The sequence below is a fragment of the Ursus americanus genome, chromosome 21 (assembly GCF_024610735.1).
Source record: "Ursus americanus isolate L20-20 chromosome 21, mUrsAme1.1.p, whole genome shotgun sequence".
Lineage (NCBI taxonomy): Eukaryota > Metazoa > Chordata > Mammalia > Carnivora > Ursidae > Ursus > Ursus americanus.
This window is the reverse complement of record NC_142147.1, coordinates 5,899,457-5,919,819: the sequence shown is the minus strand read 5'-3', so window position 1 is coordinate 5,919,819 and position 20,363 is coordinate 5,899,457. Positions and strand designations below refer to the sequence as shown.

At 35.6% G+C, this 20,363-nt stretch overlaps 1 protein-coding gene and 1 pseudogene across 1 annotated transcript in view; both read left to right on the top strand.

Annotated features, from left to right (window-relative positions):
* The window catches only part of ITFG1 (integrin alpha FG-GAP repeat containing 1), a 270,843-nt gene that overhangs the window by 236,443 nt on the left and 14,037 nt on the right, over nucleotides 1-20,363 (top strand). The gene's annotated exons all lie outside the window — the stretch shown is intronic.
* LOC123803331 (U2 spliceosomal RNA) lies at nucleotides 20,103-20,190 on the top strand (annotated as a pseudogene).

The following is a 20,363-nucleotide window of genomic DNA, read 5'->3' as shown; positions in this document are numbered from 1 at the left end:
ATTAGTCTCGTTTTATTAGGAGCAGTACTTAAAAACGCATCTGGCTTATTTTCTAGGATGTACTTTCAAAGCAGAATGTTTAACATCATCATTCTTATATAATTATTTTAACTCAATGAAGTAGAGAAGATTAAGATGAGCATAGTACAATTTCTAGGTAATTACCCAGAATGAAAAACAAGTACCTTTATGTGTGTACCTCTATCCACTGATACTTATGATAATTAATATAGTGTATTATTAACAATAGAAATTATTTTATATTATAGCACTTAGAATGGAAAAATGCAATGTCTATGTGGAAAACACCTAGGAAAAGATATGTACTTTTTTATTGTTAAGCATGTGTCAGGCATAAAAGTATTTTCTTACTCTGTTCACAACTGGAATTTTCTCATTAGTCATATTGTTTTAAGTCGAAATAAAATGGCTTTGACTGTAAGGCAGATTACTAATATGTAAATCGCACCTTTATTTCTGTTGCTTTTTAACATAATGATTGCAACTCTGCTGTAGTTTACGCAGTAACATAGATCAGAACTATACCATGAAATCCATCAGTCTTATCTACAGCAGAAAAAAATACAACATTCTTAAAATCTAGCAGTGCCCATACACAACTAATGAATCATCGAACTTTGCATCAGAAACCAGGGATGTACTTTTTGGTAACTAACATAATATAATAAAAAAACATTTAAAAAAAAAATCTAGCAGTGCCCAATAAGAAAAATGTCAGCACCAACAAGCTATACACATTAAAAGAATCACTTTGAGAAATCTGAAATAATTTTACTTAGTTCTGTGTATTTTTGATTCACTGAATTTACAGTTATACAGATTAAGTTGCCACAAGACTAAAAAATTTAAAAAGTAGGATCATGACATGAACACATAACATGTATTTGACCTTATTAGAAAAGAAATGAGCTGTTAGATTTTGAATTCATCTAGAAAAAAATTTTAAGCATACCTTTTATGAAATATATGCATTAATTGATTTGTTAATAAAATGTCCATTTTTAAGACAAGGCAATGAAAGAAAATATACAGTTCAGAATTGGAATAGGAAAATTTTCTTTTGGCAAACCGAAACCAGTGATTTTCTCTGGTAGGATAGTAGTATGTAGCTCATTGTAATCATAAACTAAAAACTAGTTTCTTAAATGCTAAAAGTCAATTAGAATGTTCTTTGAATTCTACTAGATGTTAGGTGCATAAATATTTACAATCGTTATATCTTTTTGTTGGATCATCACCTTATGATTATATAATGCCCTTCTTTGTCTCTTTTTACAGTCTTTGATTTAAAGTCTCGTTCATCTAATATAAGTATTGCTACTCCAGCTTTCTTCTGACATCCATTTGCATGATAAATGTTTCTCCATCCCCTTATTTTAAATCTTCAGGTGTCTTTAGGTCTAAAATGAGTCTCTTGTCGACAGCACATATAAGTGGGTCTTGTTTTTTTATCCATCCTGACACCCTTTGTCTTTTGACTGGAGCATTTAGTCCATTTGTAGTCAAAGTAATTATTGATAGATATGTGTTTATTGCCATTTTATTATTTGTTTTGTTGTTATTTCTGGAGATTTTCTCTGGTCATTTCTTGTCTGTCACTTTTGCTCTCCCTTTGCATTAAAAGAGTCCCCTTTAATATTTCTTTGCAGGGCTGGTTTAGTGGTCATGAGCTCCTTTAGTTTTCCTTGGTCTGAGAAACTCTTTATCTGGCTTTCTATTCTGAATGATAGCCTTGCTGGATAGAATTATTCTTGGCTGCAGATTTTTCCCATTCAGCACTTTGAATATATCATGGCGCTCTCTTCTGGCTTGCCAGGTTTCTGTTGAGTAATCTCCAGCTAGCTTTATGGTTTTCCCTTGGAAATTAAGGATTTCTTTTGTGTTGCAGCTTTTAAGATTTTTTTTCTTTATCACTATATTTTGCAAATTGAATTACAATATGTCTTGGTGTTGGCCTGCTTTTGTTGATTTTGATAGGAGTTCTCTGTGCCTCCTGGATCCAGATATCTGTTTCTTTCCCCAAATTAGGAAAGTTTTCTGCTATTATTTCTTGAAATAAATTTTCTTCCCCCTTTTCTCTCTCTTCTTCTTCTGGGACTCCTATAAAATGGATATTATTATGTTTGATGGAGTCAGTGAGTTCCCTAAGTCTATTCTTGTGTTGCATAATTCTCTCTTTCGTTCAGCATAATTTCCATTCTTTTGTCTTTTTAGGTCACTTATTCATTCATCTATTTCTTCCAGCCCTCCATTTATTGCATTCTTCAGCTCTGATTAATTATTTTATAACTCTTTTAGCTCTGTGGTAAGGGTCTCACTGATGTCTTCTTTTCTCAAGCCCAATGACTATCTTTATGGTTGTTGCCTTAAATTCTCCATCAGACATGTAATTTGTATCTGTTTCACTTAGATCTCTGGCTGTGAGCTTATCTTGTTCTTTCACTTGGGATGAATTCTTCTGCTTAGCATTTTGTGAAAGGTTCTGCATTCTCTGTGTTAGAAAAGCTAGTTATGTCTCCTGCCCCTGAAAGTAATGGCTTCGTGAAGAAGAGGTCATACAGTGACCAGGGCCTAACACTTCAAGGAGTATCTCTGGTATGTGCTGCATGAGCTCTGCTGTTGTGTTTTGGTTGCTTTATCCTTCAGGCCAGTTGTCTTCAAAGGTGCTCTTTGCCTGCTGTGGGCTGTGTTTGCTAAATGTGGTAAGTTTTAACTAGATGTGCTCTGGTTTGCTTGTGAAATGAGACCTGGCACCACTCCACCAGAACGAGGCTCTACAGAACTCTCTGGTCAGGAGATGTGGTGTGGACAGGGGTTTGTGCTGGTCTTTTGGGGAAGGGGGCCCACTGCACTGGGACTTAGGCAAGCTTGACTGAGAAGGACAGTCCTACCAGAGCACAGGTGGGACTTGGTCTAAGCAAGTTAGGCAGCCACTGTCAGTGCAGCTGGCCCTGTGTATATGCTGACAGTGGGGTAGGAAAATGGTAACAGCCAGGTCCTTTGTTCCTGGAGAGGCGTCTCCATGAAAGCTTCCTTTCAGGGACATGCTCAGAAGAGCAATCAGTCTCCCTCTGTGTGTACCGGGTGTTCCCCAGATCACTGTTTCTACTCATCAGCTATAGGATGAGGTTGAAATACCACAAAAATTTTTTGTGTGGAAAATGTGAAACTTTTAAGTAATTCAATGTGGCATTCTAATACACTGATAAATTTGAAAACTAATATTTTAACTCAAAGTTACTCATCCTATATCTGTTTCAAGTAAATGTGTAGAAAACATGACAGTTTTATGGTTAATGGCTGAATAATTTTGCTATTTTCTTTATAAGACTTGATTCATGTGACAGAACCAATATTTTATGTTTTCTTAAAGTTAAATCAGTAACAACAGTCTGATTCTACTACCTACCAAAATGTAATCTCAGAGCCTTTCAAGAAAAAAATTATACTACAGAGCTTATCACATCTTGACTTCCCTACCTCAAAATAGAAAATCAGTGGAGCAAATATACTACAGTAAAATCAGAGAAAATAATTTTGTCAAGTATTTATTAAAACTGGCCCCACATCTTCATAAATTTCCAGGAATTCCACTAGGTTCTCATGATGAAGAGCCAAAAATGACCCCTCATGCCAAGAGCATTCTCCATAACAAAAGCCTACTCTCCAAGAAAAAAGACTTCATGAGGCAATGGCATTTACCTGGCACCAGTCCCTCCAGCCTTTGTGTGTCACGCTAAAGACCTCAGGTTCTGTACCATCCCATATCGTATATATCATATCTAGCACCTAGTGAAAAATTACATGGCAAGAAAATTCAGTCTGAGGGCGCCTGGGTGGCTCAGTTGGTTAAGCGTCTCCCTTCAGCTCAGGTCATGATCTCAGGGTCCTGGGATCGAGCCCCACAGTGGGCTCCCTGCTTCTCCCTCCCTCTCTGCCCTTCCCCCCTGCTCATCCTCGCTCGCTATCTCTCTCTGTCTCATGGTCTCTCTTAAATTAATAAAATCTTTAAAAAAAAAAAAGAAAAAAAAAATACAGTCTGAGTAGACAAAGCAAACATCAGAACCAGGCCCAGATATGTCACAGATTTTAATGGGTGTATCAGAGTGGACATGGACAAGGAAAGACTCAGAAGACAAGTCAGTAGTAATTCCCCAAACTGAAATGCAAAGCCAAAAAAGAAAGAATAGAAAAGAAAAACTGTACAACGGTGTGTCCCAGAACTGTAGGACAATTTCAAAGTGTGAAATATCAGAAGAACAGAACAGAAGAAATATTTGAAGTAATAATGGCTAAGAATTTTCCAAAATTAATGACATACACCAAAACACAGATCCAGGAAGCTCAGAGAACACAAAGCAGGATAAATACCAAATCTATGCCTAGGCATATCATAAACTGCAGAAATCCAAGGACAGAGAAGATCTTGAAATAAGCCAAAGGGGAAAAAAAATACCTTACCTTCCCTATAGCAGAATAAGGATAAGAATTACAGGGGCGCCTGGGTAGCGCAGTCGTTAAAGCGTCTGCCTTCGGCTCAGGGCGTGATCCTGGCGTACCGGGATCGAGTCCCACATCAGGCTCCTCTGCTATGAGCCTGCTTCTTCCTCTCCCACTCCCCCTGCTGTGTTCCCTCTCTCGCTGGCTGTCTCTCTCTGTCAAATAAATAAATAAAATCTTTAAAAAAAAAAAAAAAAAAGAATTACAGCCAACTTCTTTTCAGAAAGCAATGCAAGCAAGAAGAGAGTGAAATATTTAAAGTGTTGAAGTGTTGAAAGAAAAAACTACCAACATAGAATTCTATATCCAGCAAAACTATTTTTTAAACAGAAGGAATATGATAGGTCATAAACTCATATCTACATGAGAAAGAAATAACATCAGAGAAGGAATAAATGAAGATAAGACCTGTTTTTCAGTGTTGATCTAAAAAATAACTGTTTAATATTAATGAAGCACCTGGGTGCGTCAGTCAGTTGAACATCTGCCTTCGGCTCAGGTCATGATTCTGGAGTCCCAGAATTGAGCCCCGCATCAGTCTCCCGGCTCAGTGGGGAGTCTGCTTCTCCCTCTACCCCTCACCCTGCTCGTGCTCTCTCTCTCTCACTCCTCTCTCTCAAATAAATTTTAAATCTTTAAAAATAATAATAAAGTAATAATAGTAACAGTGTACTGGGTGATTATAGCATATAGATAACTGATATCAATGACAGCAATACCATAAGAGATGGATGGGAGGAATTGGGAATGATCAATTATTTAAATTGGCCCTTTCCTGGAAATGACAATCAGGAGCCCTTCCATATCACTGACCTTGTGTGATAACCTCTTTTAGTGAAACAACAGTAGGCTATAAAATTTAAATATACTTTATATGAGTGACTTTATAATACCTTCCCCCAAATTTATAGAGTTAAAGAAGACATGATGTTTAAAAAAGGGTAAGGAACAGTAAGAATAAATCAGAAAGCATTTAGAAACACAAACTATAAAATAAGTATGAGCAAAAAAAAAAAAAAAAAGACCAAAAAGCAAGAGAATAGAAATTGTTAAGAGTGATTGAAAATTGACAAGTGACAAGTTCAAGAGCTGACAATGATTTCTGATTTGAGTGTTGTCTCAGGGTTGGGGCTGTGCATGTAGACTGTAAACTCCACAGTGATGGTGATTTGCTCTGTGAAGAGGTATTTTATTATTATTATTCAAAAAATGTTTATTGAACATCTAAGTGCTAGCTATAACCCTAGGCACTTTAAGAAGTATGAAATAGGGGCACCTGGCTGGCTCAGTCGGTAGAGCATGTGACTCTTGATCTCAGGGTTGTAAGTTCAAGCCCCACATTGCGTGTAGAGATTACTTCAGAAAAACAAAATCATTTGAAGTATGAAATATATTCATTATCCTCAAAAAATCTACAGTTTATTTGGAGAGATAACAAGAAAAAATAACATGATTTTTTTTAGTTTTTATTTAAATCCCAGTTAAAGTTAAGATACAGTATAATATTAGTTTCAGGTGTACGATTGATTTAGTGATTCAGCACTTAAGTACAACGCCCCGTGCTCATCACAAGTGCTGTACTTAACCCCCATCACCCATTCAACCCATCCCCCCACCCACCTTCCCTCTGCTAACCATCAGGTTGTTCTCTGTAGTTGAGAGTCTGTTTCTTAATTTGCCTCTCTTTGTTTCCCCATGATCATTTGTTCTGTTTCTTAAATTTCACATATGTTTGAAATCATATGGTGTTTGCCTTTCTCTGACTAATGTATCTTGCTTAGCATAATACTCTCTTAGCTCCATCCCTGTCATTGCAAATGGCAAGAGATTTCATTCTTTTTTATGACTGAATAACATACCACATCTTCTTTATCCATTCATCAGTTGATGGACATTGGGGCTCTTTCCGTAATTTGGCTATTGTTGATAATGCTGCTCTAACATGATAAGCCTCTAAAGAAGGATTTATCAGAAGAATAATAACTTTCTGGAAGATGATGATATCACTATCCACTGGCCCCTTCTTTTGTGAGATTTAGGTATCTAGAGTGGAGTCCTGATAAAGACCAGGATTCCATATCATCACTTACAAGACTTTCTAGAAATGTGATGCCCTTGCCTGAATAACTGAGCAGGACAGTTTGCCAAGTGCTATGAATGTGCAAAGATATTAAGACGCAGTTGCTGCCATGGGGAACTTTATATGAAATATAAAGTTAAACATTTGTATTTTTAAATATCTTCATAAATAGTAATTACAAAGCTATAAGTAAATGTCAAATTAGTGGCAACAGCAAGTGCTATAGGAATTCAAAGAAAGAAGAGACTTGTGGACTGATTGACAGGTAACACTTTGTGAAGGAAGTCTTCATTTGAAGGATTGGTACAATATGTATTAGAAAAAAATGAACAAGAAGAAAGTTAGAAGTTGCATTATCAAAATCAAAATATGAGAAATGTGACTTTATTAGGAGTAACACAAAAAGGAAATAACAGGACAATAAAATCTTGTTCTGTTTTTTTAAATCTATGCTACACACAGAAGCTTTAGTATCTTTGAATATTTTCTTTTTACTTTCTTAAGTGCATTGAGGAAAGTCCCTAATACCCCAGACAGATGTTCAAATTGATTTCATTTAGTTGCTCTATCTTTGTATAACTTGGTAAATGGCCTGGAATTTAGGATAGTTATTGTTCTTTACATAAAATATTTGTTATTTCTAAGTTTAATTTAGAGAGTTTACTAGCCATTATAATACATGTTACTTAATTATGCATAGTCACAATAAGTAGCAATTGGGAATATGAGTCTACTTAATTTATTTCAAGATTTTATACTTTTTAAAAATCAATAAACAATCTTAAGATAGGCCTGATTGGCCAGTACTTGAAATAAATTTTAAAATAAAATAGAGAAAGAATGAATGAATGATGAACAAATCAATGAAAAATCTCTTAAGTTCAATGTTTGGGACTTTCAGTTTCCAATTCAACAGGTAAAGGGCTTAGAATTCATACTCCTAACCTCACCCCCCCCCAAAAAGGTGAACAAAATCAAAATCAGCAACTCCTCTTAGACCCATCAGAGAATTGAGGACACAAGGCAAAGCACTGCAAAGGAGGCAAATACATAGAATCACAGCTTAACAGAGCAAAAGTCACAGTGGGGCCAGCAAGAACACTTGAAGGGTAATTGTCAACTAATGAATCATCGAGCCTTACATCGAAAACCGGGGATGTACTGTATGGTGACTAACATAATATAATAAAAAATCATTATTAAAAAAAAAAATGAAGGATAATTGTCTAATTGCTGGAGACTGAGTTTGAGACTAGTTTAAGAGATTTGAAAACTCCCAGAGGTCTAGACTTAAGGGACCCCACCCTTTCACAAGTTTCTCATCTAGGAGCTGCACCAGGTCCTCAGAGTCAAGATCTGAAAAAAATCCTCTTGTGCATCTGTTGAAGGAGGGGAAATTTAAATATTTTTAAAGACTCCCAGAGCTACTGTTCACCTTAGCAAGGACCTGATCTCAAGGGAAATTATTTTACAAAAGCCTAACCAACTTGGGTTTTTAGAGCTTGACTGATTTGAGGGAAGTGAAATACCCAGCTCTGGCCCCATCTAGTCTTCCTGTCTCACCATCGGGAATGGATGAGGATTGAGGAAAAGGACCCTGAAAAGCACATGTTAAGGTCACAGCCCAGGGTCATGGACTCACTAAAAAAGTGAGACCTAACTGGAGAACACTTAACCCTTCCCTGAACATCTTACCACTACATTAATCAGTATCCTGTATAACAACAGGGGATTACAGGTGAGCAAGGATCAAGCCGTTTCAAAAGGAGTCTCTAAGAGATAAGAGACAAAAACAAGGACACTAGAGGAACTTTTAGCCTCTGACACCCACAGCTACAGCAACCAATAAATGCAGCCTAACTCACAGCCAGGTAAACATAAAGCCTCATACTATAAATGACTAGCTTTCAACAAAAAATTACGAGGCATGCTAAAAGGCAAAAAAAAAGGGGGGGCAATTTGCATAGACAAAGCAAGCATCAGAATCAGTTATGACAGAATTTGGAATTGTAAGACTGGGAATTTTAAATAACCATGATTAATATCCTAAGGGCTCAAACAGAAGAAAAGAAATGCTAGAAACCAAAAGCACCAGAATAGAAATGAAGAATGCCTTTGATGGGCTCAGCAGCAGCTTGGACATGGCTGAGGAAAGAATCAGTAAGCTTGAAGATGTCAATAGAAACTTCCCAAACTAAAAATCAAAGAGAAAAAGAAAAAATGTAGTTTAGCTTAATGACCCTTGAGGTGTGAACTACTGCACCAATGGCCCCCAATAACTGATAATATAGTCCCTTCCCCTACTGACTATACTTAACCAAGAGGACATCAGCAAACATGACACAAGTAGAACCTTGATAAGGTCTTACACTTGATACTTGCCCTCTTGGGATGCTGTCCAGAGACTGCATGTAAAGAAGCGCAGTCTAGTCTCCTTGAGAATGAAAGTCTAAAAGGAGAGAGGCCTCAGCCGTCGTAGCTGACCTTCCAGCTGAATGTAGCCTCAAAAGTGAGCCCAGTCAAAACAGCAGAAACTGCCCAGGCAACCTACACAATCATGAGAAATAAAATAGTTATAGCTGTAAGCCACTAAACTTTGGGTTGGTTCATTATAGAACAATAAGTAATTGCTAAAAGAAGTGTATTCTGCTTTGCTTAAGAGCCAAATGTGAAAGAGTTTACAGAGATGGACCTGTCAACTTTAATAAAAGGGTGTGTTTGGGAAGTGCAGACTTTAGTAGACAGGAAAGGGAAAGAAATATACCGAAGCAAAAGGTGAAGGCTTTAAGAGTTTAAGAGACTATGCTTCCTGACAGTCACAACTTTAATCACATTCTCCAGGAAGAAGGCGCACGTGAAAAGAAATGACTTTGGTAAAGGAAAAATTATAAGGTATTTTTGTGTTTTATGTGTATTATAGCCAAATAATTGTCTCTAAGTCTCTCCAGTTGACTAACATGTGGTAACTACTTAGTCTAATGAACATTTTTAAATCACATATTTTAGTGAAGAACCTAACTTGCAATTTGGGACTAAAAAAAAAAACCTCTCACCTTTGGTTTAAGTAGCTATGTATCTTTTATCCCTATTTTAGAACTAAGCAGTTTTACTCCCATGTGTTTTTTGTCACTATAAAAAAGCACAGTTTTGACTAAAATGCCATGGCTAAGTGATTTGCCTCTCAGAGAGAGAGAGGTCTCCAACATGAAAAATAAAGTGCACTAAAGCATAAACCAAGGTTTCCCACTTAGTTCATTTATATCACGTTGTCCACTTCAGAAACCAGAGTTTATCTTTCTAATCCAGAGAATGACAGCTGAAACATAATTGTACACAACCTTAGAAAAGTTTACCCCCCTAATGCAACTCTGTAAAGGAGCACTGACCATTAAATTAGACATTCACAGTCAGTTACGCCCAATGCAATTTGGTTTTATGAGAGTTGTGGATTTATTTTATTGTTTCCCTTCAGATTATTTTTTTGCACGCATTGGCAATGGTTTTTATCATACCTTCATTAGATGCTTTGACCATTAAGCTATAGAAAAACAGTTATCAAGTGGTGCCTGGGTGGCTCAGTCAGTTAAGCATCTGACTCTTGATTTCAGCTCAGGTCATGATCTCACAGTGGTGAGATCAAGCCCCCTGTTAGGCTCCAGGCTCAGCATGGAGTCTGATTGAGATTCACTCTCTCCCTCTCCCTTGGCCCCTCCCGCTACTCATGATTGCTCACTCTCCCTCTCGAAATAAATAAATAAAATATTTTTAAAAAGAGAGAAACAGTTATCAAAATCAAACTACTCAGTTCCAAAAGTAGTTAAACTTACAGTTACCATATAAATCATTAATTCCACACCTGGGGATAATATTCCCAAGAGAATTAAAAATATATGTCACATAAAAACTTGTATATGAATATTCATAGCAGCATTATTCATAATAGCTAAAAAGTCTAAATGAACCAAATGCCCATTAACTAATAAGTAGATAAACAAAATGTGGCATATCAATATAGTGGAACATTACCTACCCATAAAAACATGAAATATACTATAACACGGATGAACCTTGTAAAATATTCTAAGTGAAAGAAGTCAGTCATAAAACACTGCATATTACACAATTCCATTTATATAAAATGTCTAGAATAGGCAAATCCATAGAGATAGAAAGGGACTAAGGGTTACCAGAGACTGGGGGAAGGAAGAAATGGGAAATGACTGCTAATGGTTACAGGGTTCGTTTTTTTGGGTTGATGAAAATGTTCTGGAATTAGTGGTGACACTTATACAACCTTGTGACTATATTGAAAACCACCAAATTGTACACTTTAAAGTGGTAGACGTTGTGGTGTGTGAATTATATATCAATTTAACAAAAAAGAAATTTAAAACTATGTTCTAAATTTATAATTGGGAAGCAGGTTGACAGATGAAGTTTGAACCAGAGTTCCAAACTTCCTGATGTATTACAAAAGAGAAATTAGAAAAACTTCCATGAAAAATTGGTGTTATACTATTTTTCAGGAATATGAAGTTGAAAATCAACCTAAGAAAAAACCAGAAAATATGAGGAATGATTATATAATAATCAAAATAACAACTAACATTTGTATAGTGCTTTGCAGTTTTCAAAGCACTTTCATATACCATTAAAAATTAAGTACTGGTTTTGAATTGCCTCACCAAATCCATGCAATAAGTTGTATTGTAATTCCATTTTTAAGGATGAGGAAACATCCAAGTTCTATTTTTCTGTTTTATCTTTAAGCATTTCTAGGTCAGGGTTTGTCTCTTTTTCATCTCTGTGTAAAAGGCATATATAGTATGCATTCAGTATATGTTTAGGTGAATAAATTAAGGCTTAGGAAAGTCAAGGGACTTTCTAAAAATCAAACACAGTAGTGTTAAAATACTGTCTTTGGCATTCAAATCCTATGTGTTTTCCATAATACCACATCGCAAGTCTCCTGTGTTAGGGAATACTTTTGTTCAAGTTCTAGTCTAAGTTGATGTCAGGTTATTATTAAAATGGATGCCTTCAACAGTAATTATTGATATGGCATATTATATAAGACCTCAAGAAAAACTAAAGTTAAACAATATACAAATTGGACCTTTGTTATTTACTACCGAATCCTCTGGTTAGTACAACGGATATCTACTAAGTGCCTGTTAGGTGTCAGCTACTATGCTGTACGCTAGAAATAGGGCATTGAATATTTCACTAGACCGGGAGCTCCTAAGCACCTCTTTTCATGGAGCTATTTTCAATCTAGTAGGAGTCTCCCACATATTTTATCACTTTATTCCTGTCAGTTATCTAGAAGCTGAGTTCAGATATGATTCACAATACTCCAAAGAAATAACAGCCAAATGTTAGTGGATTCCTTCACTCTCCATTACAAGTCACCCATCAACTACCAGGAAAAGAGGCCAACAATTGTTTTAAGAAGTTTTCCATAAAGAGCTATACTCCTAAATTCTGAAATCCAGGAATTTAGCATTTGAGCATGTAAACCTCACAAATGCCCCAAATACTGTCCACTTAAGACAATGCAGGATCTTTCTTCTGGATCCACATTCCAGAGCACCTATTTGCACCACATTCTTTTAAAAGGTATTGACAACTTTCTCTGCTTGAATTTATGCCTTCCTATGAAGACAGGCTATTTCTTGTTCTCGAGCTGATTACTAAATAGGACTATTAGAAAACAGGAGTATTCATAGAGTGACATTAAATTAACACGTCTTAGATTTGTAATTTGATCACTGATTGATTACGCTGCTCCTCCTGCCAGCAGAGAGCCTGATCCATAGCAGGAGCGTCACATCTATAGAATAAACAGAGTTCGTGATTAGTGAGAATCCACTCAACGCTGGAAACTAGATTTTCCCAGAGTCCAAGTAAAATGATGTGCTTTAGTCACATAAGCCAGCAGGAGATTTTATCATCAAGGAAAGAACAACTGCTTCATTTCTTTTTTCGATGTGCGTAGCCATCATTTCATTAAAAGCAAGTCAATTTTAAAACAAAAATAAGAAGTTAAGAAGCTCCAATTTAGTAAATTTTTTAAATGTCAAGTGACTGTAGGCTAAAAGGGACCAAATTTTAAAATGAAATATCAATACTTTTATTACTCTCTGACAAAATTTCTTTCCAGAATTCCTTCTCGCCTTCCAAATCTATCGTGTCTTCTTTTTTTACCACTTTGAATTCTGGTGTCAGATTACAATCTGGTATTAAGAAATACAGGTTAAGTGTAGCCTGTTGACAACAAGTAACCTTTTTATAATTAACTGTGTTCTATCTTTAGAAATTAGCTGTCTTCCTCATAGCTGGCTAAACACTTCAGCAATGAATTTAAATGTTAAAAATCATCACTGTTTTGACTCTTAACTAGAGATGACAAATTGGTGGTTATCAGAAGGGCGGTGGGTAGGGGGTGAGTGCAAGAGGCGATGGGGATTGAGAATACAGTTATCATGATGAGCACAGGATGTTGTATGGAAGTGTTGAATCATTATGTTATACACCTGAAACTAATATAACACTAAGTTAATCATACTGGAATTTTTTTAAAAGAATAAAAGATTCAAACAAGTATTTAAAAAATCTCATCACTGTTTTAATCTGTTTTATCACTTGTTTTCTTTGGCTATTATTCTTAGTTGATAATTTCTTTAAAAAGTGGTTATATATTAAAAAAAAATAAAAAAAAAGTGGTTATATATTATCAAAAATCATCCTACTAAAACAGTTTTGACATTCTGTATTATCCAGAATATTCAGGGCATTGGGGTCTTAGATCAAATCAAATATTTTGATAAGAAGCCACTAATGCCACCTTGGATTTTTTTTCATTGATTTCCATGCAGAATTAGAATGCATATATGAAGCATCTGTCATACACATTTCTTATAAGCTTTGCACGTAAGTTGTTTGAAACTTGGAATGCTTGTTTTAAATTATTTTAAAATAGCAGGGAAAGGATTATATTATCAGAATATACCATAAACGCCAGCTTAACTTCTAGACTTAATATTTACAATGAAGCCTTATCATATGAGATAACACAAATTATTACCTCAGGTTGGCATTTAGGTACAAGGGACTGTGATAATTGGTCTACGAAGATTTTATTAGCTATATCAGAAATGTACTCTGTTAGCAATTAAAACACACCAGCAGCAAAGGAAAGCAAGTGATAATGTATTTTTTTTATTTACTTTTTTAATAGGGGAAAACAGTAAATGTATTATTTTTATTAAAGTATTATCAATACCTAGAAACAATAAAGGGTACATTATAAATATGAACACAAAATAAGTAGGTCAAAGAATCACTTGAAATAGAAAACTTTAAGTTATTTTTAAAAGTGTATCAGTGGAAACAAACCATAAATCTGTTAACTTTAAATGCCACTACATGTATTGTAAGAATATAAAACTTTCAAATCTTCTTGTTTAAATTCTTAAATAACTACAGAATGACTAAATATCTTCAGGATTCTTTGGGCATAAAAAATAATTATTTAGAGTTACCTAGCAAACCAAATACAGTTGACCTTTGAACAGAGTGGGTTTAAAATACACAGGCCCTCTTACTTGCAGATTTTTTTGCAGTACAGTACCACAAATGTACTTTCTCTTCATTATGATTTTAATAACATTTTTTCTCTAGATTACTTAATTGTTAGAATACAGTACATAATGCCTCACCTCTTTACGTTATTGGTAAGGCTTCTGGTCCACTATAGGCTATTGGCAGTTAAGTTTTGGGGTAGTCAAAAGTTATACATGGATTTTTGACTCTGTGGGGATTTGATGCCCCTAACCTGTGTTGTTCAAGGATCAACTAGAATTCATTATTCTGTATTTCTGTTGTTTTAAAATGTACCACGGTTTTGCTTATAAAGGTGTTAATTCATTAACTCACAGAGTAATACTGTAAGACAATCCTCTGACTTATATTTGCTACATTTTGGGTATTTGAGAAATTACTTTTGAACCATTTCAGTCACTAATAATCACATTGACAAATTCAGACTGATCAGTCATCAACCATCAACATCAAGGCAGGACCCTCCACCAGCAAAAAAGTTACGGCTTGCTGAAAGCTCAGATGGTGTTTAGCATTTTTTAGCAATAAAGTATTTTTAAATTAAGATAAGTACATTGTTTCTTTAGATATAATGCTATTACATACTTAATAGACTACTGGATAGTGTAAGTGTAATTTTTATATGTACTGGGAAGCCACAAAATTCATTTGACTCACTGTTGGATTATTTGCTTTATTGTAGTGGTCTGAAACTGAACCCACAATATCTGTGGGGTAGGCCTGTATTTATATAGTGGTTACAGTATTCACAAAGGTTTTATGTCCTTTTATGAAAATGTACCCACTTTTCATTTTTATTTTTAACTTAATTCTATTGCCTGTATTTACTTTTAATTTTTAAAACTTTCGTATAGATGTTCTCTCTTATGTGATTGTGAGCTTATGGTTCTTTCGGTGATCTGGTCTCTTATAGTATGTTTTTCATATCCTGGGTCCCTAGGCTTCTGTTTTCGGGTTACGTGTCATAATTTTTGGTCTCCTTGGATGTGTGGGAAAATATTTTACACTGAAAGATCATGCTTTAGGTGTGATAATATATTTTTAAATTTTTAATTTTATCATTTATCAAGACCTTTTTAACCCATTGAATCATTCTTGACAACTTTGTTTTGAAAAAAAAAAAAAAATGAGTACCTGGAACAGTCTTTCTCCATCCCTTTGCCCTGCCAGGAAGAGAGTTGGTGTACTAGTCACCTAATGAACAAAGAACACATTGATTAAAGGAACATCTCTCACTTACAATGTTATTAAACATTGTAATAAAGGCAGAAGTGACTAAAGGCAGAAATGACAATATACCAGAAGCATGACTCTCTTAGGCAGCTAGAAAATTGGAAATGGACCATTAAAGAGTACAAGCCAGTGAGTAAGAGGAAACAATGCTGGCCAAATCATTTATATTGGAGTCCCTATATAATGAAATACAATTAATATTAAATCTATTTAGGAACGTATTTTTCTTTTCAAAATCTTAGGTTCATGTTTCTTAACCTCCACCATTCATGTTATTATCCAACTTGCCATTCTCAAAATTACAAGTTTTCCCCACCAAGAAACATTGTTCCCTACCTGATATTCTCATATTGTTTCCTTATAGGAATACAGAATTTAACATGCACACCACATGGAACAAAAACGTGATGATGTTTCTTTTAGCATCCCCCACAGGCAGTGAAAATAGTCCTAAAATTTTCACTCTGCCCTCTTAACTATCTTGAATGAGCCAGAAAACCTGAGCTTATTCTAGCGTAGATCAAGGGCTAGTCCATATCCAGAGTACAGTCTTTTTCATAATCGAATCCTGTGTGGTATAACTGGATTAAACTCTTGCTCGGGAAGTTGGTGCCTGTTGAGGAAGATCAGCAAAATACACCAGCCTCATCTTCCAGAACTGCTTAAATAGCCCAGGCTTTAGGTATAGAAGAGAACATCACAAAGCCCAATGCCATAGCCTGGATTTACAAGTGAAGAAAGGCCATGTTAACTAGAATGACTACATATAAAATGTTAGAGATTCTCAGATCATATCCTAGGACACCACAAATACTATACAGATCCAAGCAGTAAAAGATCATGGGGCACCTGGGTGGCTCAGTCGGTTAAGCTTCTGCCTTTGGCTCAGGTCATGATCTCAGAGTCCTGGGATCCAGCCCCGTGTTGGGCTCTCTGCTCATCAGGAAGCCTGCTTCTCTATCTTGCTCACTCTCTCGAATAAATAAAGTATTTTTTTAAAGATTTTATTTATTTATTCGACAGAGATAGAGACAGCCAGCGAGAGAGGGAACACAAGCAGGGGGAGTGGGAGAGGAAGAAGCAGGCTCATAGCGGAGGAGCCCGATGTGGGGCTCGATCCCAGAACGCCTGGATCACGCCCTGAGCTGAAGGCAGACGCTTAACTGCTGTGCCACCCAGGTGCCCCAATTAAGTATTTTTTTAAAAAAACAGTAAAAGATCAGATGTCATTGGATGGGGTTATTCAATGTTATTAGAGGTCCTTTTTATAGAACAGTAAGTCAAACATCACACTTCTTTTTCAGCTGAAAATAAGATCACAGGTGATGATGAAGGGTGTGGGATTTGGAATTAGGCTGCCAAAATTAAAGCCCCAGCTCCACCACTTAGTAGCTATATGTTTTTAGTCAAATTGCTTAACCTCTGGATTTCCCCATAATCAAATGGAGATAATAGGACCTACCCACATGCAGTTATTGCTAACAACTGCAATAAGATGCAAAAAACACTTGCCATAGTTTTTGGCATCTCATATGCTTTTAATAGCTGTTAATTCTTACTGCTTACAGAGGGTATTTTCTTTAATTTTTATACTTTGTCCTCTCTTAGTGTTCTTCATCTCCATTTTAATTGATGTCAATGTACTCTTGTTTCAGAGCTGTCCATTTTAGAATAATGAATACTTCTCAGGACAGTTTTCTCTCCCAAGAAGAGGCATGTTTTTCTCTAAAGTTGCATAGAATATTGGTTGTTTGAATGTGTTCTTTTATCTCATTTTTATAGAGATGCTATTTTTCCTCAAGCCAGGGCAGTGCCAGAAGAGTTACAGACATTACTGTTAGATGCAAATTCCCAGTGGCTTAAACCTTTGCAGGGAGATAGAATTCAATGTCCTTTTGGCTCAGAATAACGTTAACACACACACACACAGACACACACACACACATCACACACCAAGAAAGATAAAATTTCAGTTTTCTTTTCCCCCTTCGGCTAGTGATTTTTCCCTTCGCTCTCCACCTCTTATGTCAGCATGTATACATTATTTAAGTTTTATTTTTGACAAGTGGACATCAGAGCTACAGTTATGATAAAGTTCATATCTGGTATTCTTCAGCAATGAAGTTGGCTTCAATATCTTACCTCAAAACAGAGTGCATGGAAATTATTAAAGTGGGATTTATCTCCTGTCCTGCCTTAATTAATTTAGACTCTTAAATTACAGCATAATCTATTTTACAGTGGCATTAAGCAGTCAGAATTTTATGTCCGTGTAACATTCTCCTGGAGAATAAGAATGAATCAACTTTAAAAACTGTTACTTTTTAATTATGTAAATGTGTATTTGAACTGTTTTGGAAAGTCAGGTTAAGATACAGTCATAAAAGAACATATAGGCATTTGAATCTGGTGATTAGGGTATCACAAATGCTTTTTATGTATTTATCTTTAGGTAAACAATCTTTCTGTACTGGTGTCTATGCGGTATAAACTGATACAGTGTTTTTAAGTTGGGAATATGTTACAAGACTCAGGTTTGATGTATTTGGAGAGTAAAATTTCTTTATTCATTCATTTGTTGAGAAAATATGTACTGAGTGCCTAATGTATGCCAGGCCTGTTCTAGGCTCTTATAATATAGAAGTAAATAAAACAGACCTAAATCTTAGCCCTCATAGAGATTACATTCTAGTAGGAGGAAAGAGGGAATAAACATAATAAGTAAATTATGTAATACTATTTAGTTGTCAGGAAGTGATAAGAACTGTGGGACGGGGCAAGATAAAGCCAGGTAAAAAGGATAGTCATCAGATGTTTTCTGTAGAGTGTCCAAAACAGGCCTCTCTGAGAAAGTGCCATTTGAACAAAGATTTGAAGGAGGTAAGAGAGTTGGACATGCAGTTATCTTTTGAAGAATGTTCTTGGCAAAGGAAAAGATCAGTGCCAAGGCTGGAAGGTATAAGCATCCGTGTAATTTTCAAGGAACAGTAAAGAGCCAGTGTCTTAGAGCAGAAGGAAGGGAAATTAAGGAGTAAGAGATGAAACTGAGTTAAATGAGGGACGGGGAATGTAAACTAGGTAGAACAAATTTTTATTCTGAGTGAAGCAGTAGACAATAGGAAGAACAATAGTTAAAGCAGGGAAACCAAATAGAAACCCATTAAAATAATTCAGTTAGAGACGATGGTGGCTTGGATCAAGATGATAGCAGTAAAGGTAGAAATGTGTTTGGATTGCAGACTGCCAAGAAATCAAATAAGGGGGGGGGGAGAAGTACTATAACTACAGGGTTATAAGCAAATAGAAATATAACTACAGGGTTTCAAACAAATAGAAATATGGAGTTGCATAATTGAGATGAGTTCTACCTCTGGGTATATCCCCCCAAAAAAATTGAAAGCAGAGTCTCAAAGTGATTATCTGTACATCCATGTTCATAGCAACATTACTCATAAAAGCCAAAAGATGGAATCAACCCAAATGTCTATAAATGGATGAATGGCTAAACAAATCAAAGTATATACATACAAGGAATATTATTCAGCCATTAAAGGAATTGTACTGATAATTGCTGTAATTTATATAAACCTTGAAAATGTTATACTAGGTGAAAGAATCCAAACATAAATGGTCACGTTTGTATGATTCCTTTATATCATACATGTAGAATAGATAAATCCATAGAGACTGAGAGCAGATTAGAGGTTACCAGGGAATGAGGAGTTATTACATAATGGGTATGGGTATATTTATGGGGTGATGAAATGTTTGGAAACTAGAGAGAGCTGGTGGTCGTGCAACATTCTGAATACACTAAAGACCACCTAATTTTTGTACTTTAAAATGGTTAATTGTATATTATGTGAATTTCACCCCTACAAAAACAATAAAGAAATGGAATGTAATAGGTGCTTTCATTGAAAATGAGTAGAAATGTAAAGTAGTACACCTCTTTTTAAAAATCAGATTTTCTTTTGTATATCATTCTCCAAGTGTGTTAGCTCAGTTTGTTGAAGAGACTATGCTTTTGTGTGTGTGTCTTTTTTTTATTTAAATTCAACGAACTGTATTATTGGTTTCAGAGGTAGAGGTCAGTGATTCATCAGTCTTATATAATACTCAGTGCTCATTACACTGCCCTCCTTTTTTTTTTTTTTTAAGTTTTTTTATTATATTATGTTAGTCACCATACAGTACATCCCCGGTTTCCAACGTAAAATTCAATGATTCATTAGCTGCGTATAACACCCAGTGCACCATGCAATACGTGCCCTCCTTACTACCCATCACGAGTCTATCCCATTCCCCCACCCCCCTCCCCTCGGAGGCCACCAGTTTGTTTCTCATAGTCCATAGTCTCTCATGCTTCATTCCCCCTTCTGATCACCCCCCCCTTTCTTTATACTGCCCTCCTTAATGCCCATCACCCAGTTACCCTATCTCCCAACCCCCTCCCCTCCAGCAGCCCTCAGTTTGTTTACTATGATTGAGAGTCTCTTACGGTTTGGAAGAAACTATTCTTTTATCCAATGAATGTCCTACTTCATGACCCAGTATTCCATATCTAAGAATGTAAAAAACTAATCCTGATGCATTGATGTTCAGAGATGTTCACTAAAGCGTTATTTATAATGGTGAAAGATTAATCACTTCTTGGCCTTTTGGCTAAGATCAGGTTTAGTATCTGTTCTTACCAGTTTAATACAATCGTGAAAAATAAGGAGAAATCCATCATCTCCAACAATAGATTTTTTCAGTGATGATGTAAGAGGATTAATGTAGGCAATAAAATTGTTTTTGATAATCTGTAGATTTTAGAAAAATAGTTTTTAAAGGCATATATAATAATAAATGTCTTTTAACTGTTAGTTTGGTTTTCTCAATGGGATTTCAGTGTTGCTATAAT